Below are 17,421 nucleotides of genomic sequence, written 5' to 3'. Positions count from 1 at the left end.
CAGCAATAGGATGTCGATTAACGGCCCCACCAGTCAGGCTCCAGCAATGAGAAATGCTTCCAAAATCAGCGTGGAAATATGGAAATGTGAAAAATAGGATTCAAACAATGGTCATTTCGAGAGGTTCCTTCAAGAGACAAAAAATAAAAAATAAAAACTTGATAGCGACATCATTTTGTGGGGGTGGAATTTTGTAGTAAAGTGACAAGTGTGAACGTTTGGTTGGACTGGCCACTTCAATCTCACACAACAAATTACAAAATGCAGTTGATTATTAAGTGCTTTATAATAAAGGAAATAAACAATAAAGGAATAAAAAAAAATATATATAATATACATCATAAATATTATAAGAATACAAAAATACGTACAATATAATGACACAAATATTTTCTCCACTGACAATAATATTAGTGTTGAAATCTATGGGGTTTGCTGGGGAAAAAAAGTTGGCTGGCATATTTTAGATGAACTCATTCACTGCCATTCCGAAAAAGTGTCACATTGAGTGACATTTCCAAATTTGTTCATTTTTAAAGCGCTGGTCAGACCTCTAGCAATGGGTTTTCCCTTCCACAAGGGGACAGCTTGTGCCTTTTATCTATGTTAGGAGCACTTTGTTCCCGCTTCAGCTGTTGTTAGACCACTATATAAATGAATATGGATGCTTTGTGTTGTATTTCTTTCACCCTCCAAGTTTCAAGCGCAGATAACCCCAGGCCCATTTAACTTAGGAATTCATTCATTTTTTTCTGAATAAAGAAGAGAGTCTAAGGTTTTGTATACTTATTTGAATGTTTATGTAGTCCTAAAACTCTATATTCTGTGGTTCCTGCAATTTGAGTGAAAATGACAAAAACCCTGGCACTGGGGTGGACACATTTTTGCACATATTCTGGCAGTGAATGAGTTAACAAAAAAAGCACCAAAAGTATGGACATGTAGACATTTGGAATAGTCAACTCGTCAAAATTATGCCAACATCTCAAACAACATTGTTGGTCTTAAAAAAAAAACGGTTGTGCTGAAAATGGGCATTGTGCTTTTTTTAAACTTCACAAAAAACTGTCAGATAGCTAATACATCAAAAATGCTGCGTAGTAGTTTAAAAAAATGCACCCTACAACCAAATTGACTTCTCAAGGCCAAACATATAAAGTCATCATTCATGTACGGCGGCCATTTTGGTGACAAAAACCAACCAGACGTCATTTGACCGACTGCGACCTCATTCGAAGCAGGCATGCAAGACAGATGGAAGCCGTTCAATTGCCCAAAAATGACAACTCATCTTGCCTTTGGGCGGAATGTTATTACTTCTGGTTAACCGTATTTTGTATACACGGTTGACCATACTGTAGCCATAAAGGTTAACAAAGCCACAAAAGCAGAAACTTCATATGGTGGCAACTGTACATCCACATTGACACTGCAAACACCCAAGAGGATATCATGCGCATGATTATTGACTGTCTCCGAGTTTGGAGCACGCAACTGCTTCTAAACTAATATCCAATCGTCCTGTCACACATTCAAGAAACCGACAGACCTGTCGTGTTAAAAAGCTATGTTTTTTTTTTCGTGCAATGTTTACAAAGGATCAAGAAAGTAGAGAAAAAGATAGTTGTTCCCTCTCACATCTTCGCTGCAACTCGGCGCCCCCATGGGACACATTAGCGCGCTTGTGGAATCCAGTTTGTCACTTAATAAAATGGCCCACTCAAACAGATGGCTTTAAAAGCTGCGAGGAGACGAGCCGCACAAACAGACATGAAAAGACTCCTCTTCCTCCCGTCAAGGCGGAAAGCAAACACAAACATAAATATTGAAACGCAGCACAGATGAGACGTCGGGACAGCTGGGATGGAGGTTTTTTTTCCCCCGACGTCAGTGCAAAACAATTGGGAAACTTTCATTTGGCTTCTGAATTTCGGAAACTGAGTCAGGTATTATACTGGTGGTACAGAAGGAAATTTGGAGTCGTTTGTTTTGGCTCTTAAAAAAATGGAGATAAGTTATTCTAATTATGCAGACTGTTTGGTAGTCAGAGCAGTCTCTTGGCTGAAAAAAAAACACGAAAGAAAAAAAAAGTTAATTATCTGATAGGATAGGCAGAGGCAGCCTGGAACGCAGAAAAGGCATTTGTGTTCAGCTTGTTATCCACGAGGCAATGGAACGATTCATTAAATAGGGGCCAGCGCTTCAGCAAAACCACCAGTAGTTATCTCATGATGAAGACGGGGAGGGGGATGGTGGCCGTGGGTGAATCCCCGGACTATATATATATATATATATATATATATATATATATATATATATATACAGTAAAGTCTCGTTATATCGATATCCAAGGGAGTCTGAAAAAATATCGATATAACCGGGACTATCGATATATCCGACCCTGTTTGCATGTAATTTTCTCCGTGCGTGCATAGAAATAGTATCGATATAACCGGGACTATCGATATATCCGATATCGATATAACGAGACTTTACTGTATATATATATATATATATATATATATATATATATATATATATATATATATATATATATATATATATATATATATATATATATATATATATTATACATATACATATACATACATTATACATATAATTTTTAATAGGAATGTGTAGATTTATAATAACGTCATAAAATGTAAATATTTGCTATTTATGCTAGCTTTGGAGTTGTTCAACCTTTCTTAATGATGTCCATCTATTTTTCAAAAGTTAGTCTTGAAAATGGCTTTAACAGTATAACTGTGACCAAATCCATTTCTTCTTCTCCTTCAGACATTGTGGGTTGATAAAATCGCTATTAAATCGACAGAACAATATATTTGCTAATGCAGCTCGCTACAGAACAACTGTGCTAGCTCTCGCAAGTATGCTAGCGGCTAGTGATACTCTGATTGATTAGTGACTAGCCAATCATGTGACTCGCCAATCATAATTTGCGAAAACTATGACGCTTCTAGAACCTTCCAGCAGGCCTTGGGTTGCCAACTCAAACTGATTGGTTATCGCAACAGTTTCATCCACATTTATTTTGACACTCTCGGGCCCGCAGAACTAATTTTGAAAGCGTCCATGTAGATTTCTGACCCTGGTGTGATGGCTGAAATGTGATTGGTTAAATGCTTAAATACGGAACACATCTGGAAGCAGCACAGCAAGGGAAAAACCAATGAAAGGAAGCTGAAAGACAATTTAGAATTATTTAAATAAAAATTCATGGACAAAATATAATTCACTTTACTCTGTGATTCTGATATTTTAAAGCCAGCAGAGAAGGCCTTGCAGGCCTTAACGGTCCACCACTGATATATACGTGTATACACACACACACACACACAAACACACACACACACACACACACACACACACGCACACACACACACACACACACACACACACACACACACACACACACACACACACACACACACATACGCGCACCAACACACACGTTTAATTTATCCTGCATTTGTCTCCATGTATCTAAAAGCGTCACGGTGAGTAACAGCTTGCTGTCTATATTTTGTATATTTTTATATGTGGCACTAAAAACCCAAGTGAGGGGGAATAACATGACAAAAAATTGAGTGCTGAGATTGTCGCAAAATGCTGCAAGGCACTTCTTCGTTCCGGAGAGTTAACGGTTTGATCCGTTTTCTCACATAGATTAAAGGTTAAATAGCGAGCTGGCACGGAGATGTGACTGTTCATTAATATTTGCACCTTGAAGGCATTCACATTAACGGAGAACGGCGAGCCCAAAGCATCAACTTGATGAATGCCACGTCGCTAAAAATACATTTGCTAACATTCCATAAGACAACTTTGATTCAGAACCATTAAACAGTCAATGTAGATACTCGAAACACAACAAAAGATATCAAATTGTCTGTGATTTTTGTTCCATTATTTTTTGTTACATTATTCCAAAATACATATTAGTTGTCTGATGACAATTATTTTAGAAACGTTCCATATATTCCGCACTATTAGGCATACCTAAAAGCATTCCATTGTCTCCAAGGCCAACAGTGTGCCTTGTAATCCGATGCACTTTACATGTATATACAATAATAATAATACTAATAATAATACTAATAACAACAATAAACATAATAATAATAATACATTACATTTTAAGCGCCTTTCAAAGCTCTCAAGGACACTTTACATTCACAGACAAGGATAGTTGCTATAATAAATAAAATACAATCACAAATAGAATGCAATAAATACAATACAATTACAAATAGAAACAAGAGCGAGAGCTACACAGAAAATGCAATTTTAAATCGGTGGGTTTTGAGATGGGACTTGAAGGTGGGAAGAGAATCAATGTTCTGAATATTGGGAGGAAGTGAGTTCCCAAGCTTGGGGGTAGAGCAGCTTCAGGCTCTGTCACCCATCGTCCTGAAAGGGGCAGGGAAGGGGGGGGGGGGGCACACAGAGGCGGGGGGAGGAAGAGGATCTAAGGGAACGAGAGGGAATAGAAATTTGAAGAAGGTCAGATAGGTATGGGGGGATGTTATGGATAGCTATAAATGTACAGTATAAAGAAAAATTTTAAAGATGATTCTGTATTTGACTGGGAGCCAGTGGAGCTCTTGGAGGACGGGGGTGATGTGGTGAAAGGATGAGGTTCTAGTGATGATCTGGTCTGAATAATTAAATAATATTGCGGATTAATGTTCTAATTTCATGTAATGTAGCCACAAGGGGCACAAGCCAGTGTCTTATTGTGCCGGTCCCAAGCCCGGATAAATACAGAGGGTTGTGTCAGGAAGGGCATCCGACGTAAAAAAAAAATTGCCCAAAAAAATATGCGAATCAAACCTATGAATCCCATACCGGATCGGTCGAGGCCCAGGTTAACAACGGCCGCCATTGGTACTGTTGACCTTCAGGGTGCCAGTGGAAAATGGACTACTGTTGGTCGAAGAAGGAGAGGAGGGAGGTGTGCCCGGAGGAAAAGAGAGAGATGGAACGCCAAGAGTATAGAACTAAGAGTAGGAACTTTGAATGTAGGAACAATGACAGGTAAAGGTAGAGAGCTGGTTGACATGATGCAGAGAAGGAAGGTAGACATACTGTGTGTCCAGGAGACCAGGTGGAAAGGGAGCAAGGCTAGAGGCTTAGGGTCAGGGTTTAAGCTGTTCTATCATGGTGAAGACAGAAAGAGAAATGGAGTTGGGGTTATCTTAAAAGAGGAGTTTGTTAAGAATGTCTTAGAAGTAAAGAGTATCAGATAGAATGATGAGTCTGAAGTTAGAAATTGAAGGCGTGATGTTCAATGCCCGCATATAGGCCTCTTGTCAAAGTCGTCAAACCAGTCAAGAAGCAGATAAGGGTGTGGCCTGATGGGTCGTCAGAGGCACTCAAAGACTGCTTCTCCAACACTGACTGGAACATGTTCAGACAAGCGGACGAGAGTAGACAGCAGTACAAGGAGATCCAGCGCACGGTTAAAGTAAAGGTGGCAAAGGCCAAAGAAGAGGCCTATGATGACTTATATGCTCGGCTAGACAGCAAGGAAGGTGAGACTGATCTTTACAGGCTGGCGAGACAGAGAGACAAAGACGGTAAGGACCTGCAGCAGGTTCGGGTGATTAAGGATAGAGATGGCAATGTATTAACAGTAGTGTGATGGCAAGATGGAAAGAGTACTTTGAAGAATTGATGAATGAGGAAAATGAGAAGGAACAAAGAGTAGAAGACGTGACTGTTGTGGACCAAGACGTAGCAAGCATTAGCAAGGATGAAGTGAGGAGGGCTCTGAAGAGGATGAAGGGGGGAAAGGCACTCTGTCCTGATGATTTACCAATCGAGGTATGGAAGTGTCTTGGAGAGGTGGCGGTGGTGTTCCTGACCGGGTTATTCAACAAGATCTTAGATGGTGAACAGATGCCTGAAGAATGGAGACGAAGTGTACTCGTGCCCATTTTTAAGAACAAAGGAGATGTGCAGAGTTGTACTAATTACAGAGGAATAAAGTTGATGAGCCATACAATGAAACTCTGGGAAAGAGTAGTTGAAGCTAGACTAAGAGCAGAAGTGAACATTTGTGAGCAGCTGTATGGCTTCATGCCAAAAAAGAGTACGACAGATGCAATGTTTGCTTTAAGAATGCTGATAGAGAAGTACAGAGAAGGTCAGAAGGAATTGCATTGTGTCTTTGTAGATCTGGAGAAAGCGTACGACAGGGTGCCCAGAGAAGAGCTGTGGCATTGCATGAGGAAGTCTGGAGTGACGGAAAAGTATGTTAGAGCGGTACAAGACATGTATCATGACTGTAAGACAGTTGTGAGGTGTGCTGTCGGTATGACTGAGGAATTCAAGGTGGAGGTGGGACTCCATCAGGGGTCAGCTCTGAGCCCCTTCTTGTTTGCTATGGTGATGGACAGGCTGACAGACGATGTTAGACAAGAATCTCCTTGGACCATGATGTTTGCAGATGACATTGTGATCTGTAGCGAGAACAGGGAACAGGTGGCGGAGAAACTAGAGATGTGGAGATATGCCCTGGAAAGGAGAGGAATGAAGATCAGTCGCAGCAAGACGGAATATATGTGTGTGAATGCCGGAGTGATGCTAGAGGGGGAAGAGATAAAGAAGGTGGAGGATTTTAAGTACTTGGGGTCAACTGTCCAGAGCAATGGAGAGTGTGGAAAGGAGGTGAAGAAGCGTGTCCAGGCAGGCTGGAGCGGCTGGAGAAAAATGTCAGGTGTGATGTGTGATAGAAGGGTTTCAGCTAGGATGAAAGGAAAAGTGTATAAAACCGTGGTGAGACCAGCCATGATGTTTGGACTGGAGACAGTGCCACTGAAGAAAAGACAGGAAGCAGAGCTGGAGGTAGCAGAGCTGAAGATGTTGAGGTTTTCTTTGGGAGTGACCAGGTTGGATAGGATCAGGAATGAGTACATTAGAGGGACAACTCATATTAGAGGCTTTGGAGAGAAAGTCAGAGAGGCCAGACTGAGTTGGTTTGGACATGTCCAGAGGAGGTAGAGTGACTATATCGGGAGAAGGATGCTGAGTCTTGAACTGCCAGGCAGGAGACCGAGAGGAAGACCGAAGAGGAGGTTTATGGATGTGGTCAAAGAGGACATGAAGGTAGCTGGTGTGAGAGAAGAGGATGCACAAAACCGGGATAGATGGAGGGCATTGATTCGCTGTGGTGACCCCTGAGGGGAAAAGCCGAAAGGAAAAGAAGAACAATGTTCTAATTTCATGTACGCGTTGTTTAAAATGTTCTGTCAAGTGCTTTCTTACATCTTCAGTGGTCATGAAAGCACTCTATAAACAAAACTTATACTCCAAAGTGCATTATAGTGTGGAAAATAGATCACGCAAGCATGATATGGTCCAAAGTCTCAAGAAAGCATGTCAGAAAAGTCAGTTTTTCATTTTGTCTTCAAAAAATCCAAGTGAGTGGAGTTTTCAAGTTTCTAATGAGTCAAAAACACTTTTTTATGATTGTGAAAACATTTTCTGGTTTGGAAAAAAAATGTCAACATGCATGGTAAACAGAGAGACAACCTAATTGCAAAACATTTGTAGTTCCAGAATTGCATGAAGAAGGAGCATGGGGATATTCTTTGGAATCACCTTGTATAAATTTCCATCATCAAAATCAGTTTCCCTTGGCAACAGGAAATTTGCGCATGTCTCTCACAAGGAGACCCACCACAAAAGCTTGTGCCGTAACAGATGAAAACATTTTTGTTAATTTATTACACAATGAGTAATTTCTGCCATTTCTTGTGGTCTTTCATAAACAAGCGTAGTCCATTTGCTGTTCAACATGAACGTGTTTTAGAACCAATAGGAAATGCAACTGCGAGTACAACCAAAAAACGTGCAAAATATATTTTTTACTGAGTTCGACAATCTTTTCAATATTTTTAGCTAACGACTGTTATACACAAGGCACGCAACATTATGATTCTTGTCATCGTTGTGTGCGTGTAAATATGCCTTATCGAGCCCCCCCTCCAAACTCCCCCTTCCCCCGTCAACAACATGTCGCGCAATTATACCTAAATGCCGCATATGGCCTGTTATTAACTCGCTGAATGCCGACCTCTCTGGCAAGGGTATTATTTATGGCCATTTGGCTCGTCATATTGATCGCTCAAGCCTTCGATAAAGAATGGTACAAAAGGCGAGCAATTTCCACACAGTCTCCACCGCCCCCTTCCCCACCTCCCCCTCGCCGCGTGCGATCCTCCCACTTTTGAGCAAGGCAAATCGTGGCCAATAATCCTGACATGTTGTGCAAGTGGCGTAATTAAAGGGCACCCCACACTCGAAAAATCACCATTTATCTGAGCGTGTTTATAATTGTGACAATTTCACCATAAAATGGCGTTCGCGTGGATGTCATTTTGACTGAGCACAATTGAGGTGTATGGATCAAACATGGACAATTTTACAGAGCCCCTAATAAAGATGACAGGAAAGATTTTTTAAAAATGGGTTCACTTTCAATCTTTGCGATATTAAGCAAAATATTAATTAAATATTTTTTTTTGCAACACATTTTTTTTACGATTGTTAATGTGAGAGTCTTCATTTACTAAAATAATGCCCTGTCGTGAATTGCACCCCTCCGTGATAACTTTCAAAATTGCCACCCTTCATTATTTTTTTTCTGTAAATATACAAGCATTATGATACCGAAATTGTTGTCTATTATTTCAAGACTTCTTCTGCTATCAACCAAGGCTGAACTCGGAACCACATAGACCTACCAAAGCTTGATATGATTCACCTCAACATAGTTTCTTGCCTTGTGTACTACCCAGTGACGTGCGGTGAAGTTCATGGCTGGTGAGGCACTGACGTCATCACAGTCAGATTTACAAACATATTAACTCTACAGAGTAGCTTAATCACCATTTGATTGGCAACAGTTAACGTGTTTTGTTTAAAATGTCATGTCAGCATTCTTTATATATACAAACTGTAGCATTGAAAAAAATAATTAAAAAAAACGTTATTATCGTGTTACCTTTACTTGTAAATGAAGTCCATGCGCCACTCCTTCTGAAGAAAGGCATTGACAACTTCTATGTAGAAGCCTTCCTTATCTTTCTTCAGTTTTAAAAGTCTCTCTGTCTCAACGGAGATCACTGCCAGTGAAGAAAGTCGTCCTTGATCAGTCCTGTTCCGACTGTATGTTTTCAGTCTTTTCAGTGCTGAGAATGACAATCTCATCTACTTCTACAGCAACAAATGGGGCTGCACCGATCTCCTTTTTGGATTGGATTGGATATGCCTTTATTAGTCTCACAGTGGAGAAATTTACATTTCACAGCAGCAAAGTGTTGAAAGGAATGAAAGTAGAAAAACAAAATACATGAGCTGATGGAAAGGCAGCCACTCTCGCGGCGCCGTCTTGAAGTCAAAAGAACAAAAAAAAAAAATAAATAAATAAATAATATGACAGCATAGAGACAATATGACAAAACAAAGACACAGAGAGACATTCATTCTTCAGGACTTGCTGTACCCTCTTTGTGATGACATGAAGCAGTTCTAGATGAAAGAGGAGAGGATCAAAGCGTCTTTCCACCAGTGGATCAGGGACATCATGGTGGAATGTGCACGTCGACTACAAGCTAAATGTTGAAAGCAAACACGCAGCTGTAGCATCCATTGACGAAAAGAGATTGTCTCACATCTCCTGTTCCACATAAATCTGCTTCGCAACAGTTCCACATACGCATCGGCGCTCTGCGCTGAAGCTCCTTTCTTCTTATCGCGGGTTCCCCAAGCCATGCATCCATCTAGCCGCAGACTGACTTTTAATGTCATTTCTAATGACATCACCAACTGCTTCAATTAAATCGTTCTGTATTCTGTTTGACAGGCCAGAAAATACAGTGGATGTCCCAAAATGACTCGCGAGCCTGTCATCTTTCTGAGCGAACGCATGTAATCGTTCAACATAGTTGCCACGATGAGCAGAGCCCTTACTGTTGTTTGGCAAGGAAGCAGGTGGCATTGATGAGATATTTTAAAATCTCCCGCTTCTCCTTTACCTTAGCATTGTGGATGCTGATGTTGAGTCTTCGCTCATGTTTGATGAGGCTCCGTTATAAATGTTTTAGGTCGCAATATCCCATTTGAGTCCAGACATTGTCATAAGTTGAGAACAGAAGGCAGGAATAGCAGAAAAGGAGGTTTCTTGCCGGCCATCCACACAGCCAGCCTTTTCGTGTGTACCAGTCCGTCTGAAAAGAGCGAGTATTCTGTCCCGTTGTCTGAAGCAAACCTTTTAGCTCCGGTGTTGGTCTTCCTTTAATTATTATCTCCTGCTTCGATTGAAAGTCCAGTTTAGAAAATTCTTTCAATTTAGATATGTAATCCTCCATTCTGAAAATGAGGCCAAGCAACACGAAAAAAATGACTTGAGGGTTGCACTTTACTTGCTAACTGTTTATTGTAGCTTGCTGTCCCTAATTCTATTATTTTGCAGCCATGGAGTCGCAAGTATCTCTGGAATCACAAGCGCCCCCTGTCATGAGGCGGGAGAACTGTGTGCCTCACCTACGCACAGAGTTTTGATAAAAATAAAACAAAATAAACACTGTAGTACAGTGTTTATAATGTACAGTGACTGTACATTATATACACCAGCTAAACTGTAGAAATTGAGTTCATATACTAAACGTGCGCTTTAATAGCGATATGCAGAAGGACAGCAATGCGGTCTCACAGCAGAGCAAGCCAGCACAGTTAGCATAGTCATTGCACAATCCATGTTGAGGCTCAGCCGGCTGCTGCCTCACCCCCTGACTGCACACAGTGACTGCACGTCACTGGTACTACCAAAAGTAGTACACAGGGCATTGGACCCACATTGTTGCATGCTGATGTATTTAAGAAAGCGCACAGAAACACTGCATGGTGAGTTTTTTTTCAGCGAATAGCTGAGAATAGGTTGCATGATACTACCACTACCACCACCACTACCACTACTACTAGTACTACTACTACTACTAATAATAATAATGCTGTTATTATTATGTAATCTATTATCCGGATATTAATTTAATAGTAATATTAAATATAAAAATAATTATTAGTCTTATTATTATTATTGTGAGTGTTAGTATTGATACTACTACTAATAAAAATACTACTACTACTACTACTACTACTACTACTACTACTACTACTACTAATAATAATAATAATAATAATAATAATAATAATAATAATAATGAAAGTAATAAGAACAATAACATATGCGCACCATCAAATCCCGTGATTCGTTTAGTGCATCCTCGACCCTTTCCAGAAAAAAGAACAGAGCTTAGTATTATAATTATTATTATTATGATTATGATAATGATGATGATGATGATGATGATGATGATGATGATGATGATGATGATGATGATTACTATTATTATTATATGTCAATTTATTTTCCAATTTGATATTCAATGGCTGTGGTTTTTATGCCTTTAATCCTTTCAGGGACAGCAGTCACTACAATGGATAGTTTCTCACGTTATCAGGTTACAGAGTGCATGAGAAGGTTAAGGTTGTTGAATTTGTGAAAGGCGAACTGCAAATAGGAAGCTTGGCCTTATGTCGAAAGGACCAAAGTGGCACCTTGCGTGGAAAGGGTGCCACCTTTGTTTGCTTTCCTCTAAACGCATTGAAGCACACTTGAGCCGCAGGCTTTGTTTTCACCCCGGGTGTCCTTAGATTGCGCATTTGTGCAGCCTGTGCGCACCGTGATTCTGCATGCGGCAATTGGGGAGGAGTGGGGGTGTGGGCGTTAATGGCAAAACCCAGTCGTCTCCATGGAAACCGCCTCAGGATTATTCGCCTTCGCCGGAGGCATAAGGCAGATCTCTGCCTCCACCGAGCTAGCTAAAAGCAGCCGCTGCCGTTTGATGCACATTGGGAATCTTTACGCCGCCGGCTTCTCTTGTCACAGTTCATTTACATCGGTTCGGCGTGATGGAGTGAAGTACGTCTTTGGAGAGCTGTCTTTCTCACCTTCCGCTCATTCGGGCACTTTATCTTACTTTATCACTATCCCCCTGTCAGCCCGCCCCCTTCTCACTTGTTAGTGATTTTTCCCAAGCTCGGTGTTGACATTTTTCAAAGCCTTGTATTTATTATGGTTTATTTGTTTGTTGAAAGACTTCACAGACAAGTGAAAAAGCTCTCACGCCACCAACGGCCCATAGCCATTTGAATCCAGGCCAAAGTTTCTAAGTGGCTGTCGCGCGATGAAAAGGGAAGTGTACATTAGCGCATGAAGTCTTTGGACAAGTGACAGTGCTTCGCTGAGCATCGATCATAACGGGCTTTCCCCGTATAATTTTTAACCTGTCTTTCTACTCAGCTGGGATCATAAACAATCGCCATGATTTGATTCGGTAAACAGCGATACCCCCAAATTTGTTGCCATAGCTACATGAAAGCCAGACATTCGGCAGTGGTGGCCCCCGCGATGTATTTGCAAATCCTTTGAACTGTTACGCTCCCTGTGATTGCAAACAAGTCGGCCGGCGTATTTCATCACCAACTTTTGCTTACATGTTTGACAATCCGCCCACGAAGATCCCTTTAATCCGTCCCACATCTCCCCTCCAAGCGTCATCGTTAGCGTCAGGGTGATACCGGGCGACTTTCTGCTGCCTGGATTTGTGCCCACGCGATACTTGTTTACCTTACAAATAAAAATGCCCTCCCTCGAAAAAATTTCACGCCGCAAGATTCACTGAGGCTGTTACGTGGCGACATCCAATTGACCGCACTGCCCCCATGTTCCAAATTTCATGTTACAGATGTCCGTGTGACAAACTATGAGCTGTAGTTGGACAATTATTCCCACGCCGAGCTGCTTCATTTGTGTCCAAAGTGTGGCATCGCAAGTGGGCAGAGTAAGTACGAAAGGTAATGCTCTGTAAAGCTCTGTAAGTCCTCCTCCACACCCTCCGTGTAATTAATATTCATATTTTTATTATTTATTTATTCCAAAGCACTTTGCTGGTGTTCTTATTTATTTATTTGTCTAGTATGTATGTATGTATGTATGTATGTATGTATGTATGTATGTATGTATGTATGTATGTATGTATGTATGTAAGCATGCATGTATCTATGTATGTATGTATGCATGTATGTATGTATGTATGTATGTATGTATGTATGTATGTATGTATGTATGTATGTATGTATGTATGTATGTATGTATTTATTTGTTTTTTTATTTATTTGTGTCTTTATTTATTTAGTTTTATTGGATTTAGTTATTCATTCATTCATTTATTCATTTATTTGGGGCGTAGTAGCAGAATTTATCTAAACTTTATGCAAGTTACACTGTGCCACAAGTCAATTTCATAAACCACCAGGCTACTGCTTTGCAAGTTTAAGTTCGCGAACTATTGATTAGGTTAAAATTAAATTGTCTCTCCAGCAAGGTATGGGTAGTAACTAATCGGCCCACAAATACCCATACCTGACATTTGCCGCAACCACTCAATACTGCTTACAACAAAGTGCGGAACAAGCTCGGAATTAGTCGTTTCTCCGGCCAAATCATGACGGTCATATAACCAGGAAGTTGAATCCCATGCATATTTAGAGACCGGTTTGGTATTTAGAAAAATTCTGGAGACCGTTTACAGGAATTCCAAAGTGGACCCGATCAACTTGTGCTTTGTCATGACCCGTTGATTTGCCCAGGACAAAAACAGTCCTAAAATTACAAGCACAAGAAGGCAGCAAAGGGCATTTTGCCACATCGCCGCTTCAGCTTCCTAACTGCCATCTGTGAGCTCTCCTTCTCTGGCATTTTCACAAAGAACCCCACTTTTCACTCACCCCATTTACTTTTGTTTGTTAGCTTCAATTAGCTTTTTTTTTAATGACGAGTAACCTCCGAGCGCTTCATTACAGTGGCCTGTCGAGGTTAGGGCAACCAACGGGGCACTTGGCGAGATTAAAAAAAAATAAATATTGGGACAAAAGATGATAAATGTCGCACGTAGGCGTGCTCAATGCAACGCCGAGATAGTCTAATGGCTTTGTGGTTCGGGAAGGACGAGGGGAGGCTGTCAAGATGGCAACATGATAAATTGCACTGAGGTCCCGGTGAGGAGTGTGCGCAAGATGAAGAAAAAGCAAAATGCAGTCTAATTCAACTGGACTTGCTTCGTCCTCTTGACGAATTCAGTGCCAGGGGAAGGGAGGCAAAGGGGAATTGTTTTTCTTTTTTTTCTGGAGTGACGAACTCTGGGCCCATTGCGCTTTCTTGGCGGAGCTTTTGACAAGGCTTGCGCAACTTTTGAGAGATGAATGGACAGCAACTTGCGGCGAAACTATTTGGCGTAAATATATGATGTCACAGCGTCGCCAACAAGGTTTTGGTTGTTGACTAAAACGCAAGTGTTTTCAAATGTAGCACCACATTGCTGTCGTGTATATGGAGCTTTAATCTGACAGACCTTTAAACCCAAATTTCAGATTTCCTGCAATTTTCCAGCATGGCTTATTGAAATGTTTTGGGGGCCTGCTCATGATAGTTATGGCTCATGATAGTTACGGCGAACAAATGTAAAATTTTTGCAGTGCATGTGGAACTGTCATACAAGGTCTTGGAATTTAAGCGGATTCACGTGGGACAGGAGATGTGAGACAGTCTCTTTTCATCAGTGGATGCTACAGCACTGTGTTTACTTTCAACATTTAGCTTGTAGCAGAGGTGCATATTTCACCATGATGTCTGTGATCCACTGGTGAAAAGGACACTTTGATCCTCTCCTCTTTCATGTAGAACTGCTTCATGCAACGAGGGTGCAGAAAGTGCTCAAGATTGAATGACTGTCTGTGTCTTTTGTGTTGTTTCATGTTATTTGTTATTTAATTCATTTTTTAATGACTTCAAGAGGGTATCGCAAGAGTGGCTGTCCTTACAGAAGAACCTGTATTGGTTTTTCTACTTTTTCCTCTTAATTTCATCACTTTGCTGCTGTGGAATGTAAATGCTCCACTGCGAGACAAATAAAGGCTAATCCAATCCACTCATTGCCTTGATTGGCTTTCTTGTATGTATCATGTTACACTACAAACTGATACCCACATAGTTTTGACATCCGAAGTTCTCGAAAACCTTTTCAGTTTACTATGAAATATATTTTAGAAGAGACAATACCTCAATGTTGATATAAGATAATGCACAATGGCGGCATATCTGGAATCTTATTAGAAAATGACACAATGTGCCAGATTGTGTCTATGGGCTTGGAATTTGACGCCTATGGGTTAAATTTGTTTGTGTGTTTTTTTAGGGGAAATCACCAATTTTTGCTCCCGTGCTCTGCCCAAAGTGGAGGTGTTTACTCAAAATCAATACAATTGACGGTCATCAGTGTGTATAGTAGGAACGATTTGTCTTGGGTAACCATGGGCCTGCAATCTCAGGGATGAGTTTATCTCTCAAAGAACTGTGAAAATGGCAAAAATGATTCCATCATGTCTACTGGCGAGGTGAATAATTGCCTCAAGGGCTGTGTTCTGAGGAAAACGAAGAAGGCAATTGAATCAAATGTAAATTTCCAATGATCTGGACTGCTATGACACCATGGAATGCGTAGCTACCATTTTTCCGAGCGCGCCTCGAATTAGCAAAAAACGCACAGTGCCGGGCTGGAAAATGAGCTGCCTTGAAACGAGCGAATGGAGGGCAACAGTGAGATTTCCACTGGAGCAAATGTCCGGCAGGATGATGAACGATCTCAGTGGAGTGGCGGGAATTACACTGACGTCGACTTGACCCTGCTGCCTGCTCTTCTCTGGGTTTAATGTCATTCAGTGGGGAGCCAAACACGTACTGCATATGTGGGATGCTCTTAAGAGAGCGTTTTTAATGTGTGCGTGCATGTGTGTATGTGTGTATGTGGAAAAGGAAACACACTCAAATCAAATTAGCATGCGGGCAAATTAAGCAGAGGGATTTAATTTGAGCTGTTGTAAAAATGCTAATTTCGGTATAGCCCCGGAGCTCATATGCAAATACAACACTACTTTACAATAATTCAGATTAGGCCATGCATGCATAAAAAACACACATTAAAGCCAGCTGTCATCTGGGGAATGGAGGATCATTAGCCTTTGGACTAGCTGTGAGGTTATCCCGCTCTGCTAACATGTCGTCATCGTGGTCGTCGCAGTGTATGCTCTGGGAGCCATGTTGCAAATATCATAAATACGGTGCGTGCACACTGTGAATGTATGCAGTTCATTACAGTGTGTGGAATGAAAATATACTTAAATCTACATTTAAAAAAGAGCCAGGGTCAACCTGACATAATTTTAATGTGTGTGTGTGTGTTTGTGAATGCGTGTGCTTGTGTGTGTGTGTGTGTGTTTGCGTGCGTGTGTGCGTGTGTGTTTGCGTGCGTGTGTGCGTGTGTGTGTGCCTGTGCATGTGTGTGTAAAATACGTACGTATGTAGGTCTGTCTGTATGTATGTATGTATGTATGTATGTATGTGTGTATGTATGTATGTATGTATGTATGTATGTATGTATGTATGTATGTATGTATGTATGTATGTATGTATGTATGTATGCATCTATTTATCTATTTATTTGTTTATTTTTCTGTTTCGCGCTACGTATAGTTGTGTTGTATCAAAGAACTCATCATGGACAACTTTTAGTAAAGGCTGGGAAAATGAGAGGGCCGACACATTAGATAGATTCAGCGCTAAACGTACCGGCACACGCGGAGGCCAATGGGAAGGCTGTCAATAGTAATTGATGACTTGGAGAGAGACAAGTGGTGGGCAAATCAGTTAAAACACTTGTCGACCTGCGGTCTGACTGAGTCCGTTGTGGCATGTGGTCACTGGTGGGCAAGTACTGATCAGTGGGGAAAAAAGTACTTCAATAAGTTGAGGTAAAAAAAGAAAAAAGAAAACAGCGTTGACTGATTTTATCCCGACGACCACAAAACATTGTCTCATTGTTTTTTTTTCATTAAGGAATGACTAAACCGTTTCTTTTTGTGTTTTTTTTGCCAGAGAAAATCAGTTCACTATACCGATTGGATGTCAACATAGATGACGACGCCCACAACTGCCGTTTTGATAGTTCGACACATTAACAGAACAATAAACTTGTGTGGGCTCATGCTTCATTGACACTGCGAACCAAAATAAAACTTTCAACCAAATATTGAATGAACAAATGGGACCGGTATTTCTTAACACGGCAGTAGTAAAAATTACAAATCATTCGGCGCGCCAAGCCAAGTTAATCCTTTGATGCTCACTGAACAGATTTCTAACTTTGATGTTCGAGGCGTATTTTGCATAGAATTTTTGGTAGCGTTCCAAATCACCAGGCCAAAGCATGC

General features: G+C 40.8%; 1 protein-coding gene across 39 annotated transcripts in view; it reads right to left on the bottom strand.

The window, feature by feature from the left end:
- The window catches only part of ptprda (protein tyrosine phosphatase receptor type Da), a 348,859-nt gene that overhangs the window by 78,887 nt on the left and 252,551 nt on the right, over positions 1-17,421 (bottom strand). The window lies entirely within an intron of this gene.

This window comes from Hippocampus bargibanti, linkage group LG02 (genome assembly GCF_051943395.1).
Source record: "Hippocampus bargibanti isolate YZ-2025 linkage group LG02, ASM5194339v1, whole genome shotgun sequence".
NCBI classification, from domain to species: Eukaryota; Metazoa; Chordata; class Actinopteri; order Syngnathiformes; family Syngnathidae; genus Hippocampus; species Hippocampus bargibanti.
The sequence above is the reverse complement of the archived record's forward strand: the minus strand, read 5'-3'. Positions and strand labels throughout refer to the sequence as shown.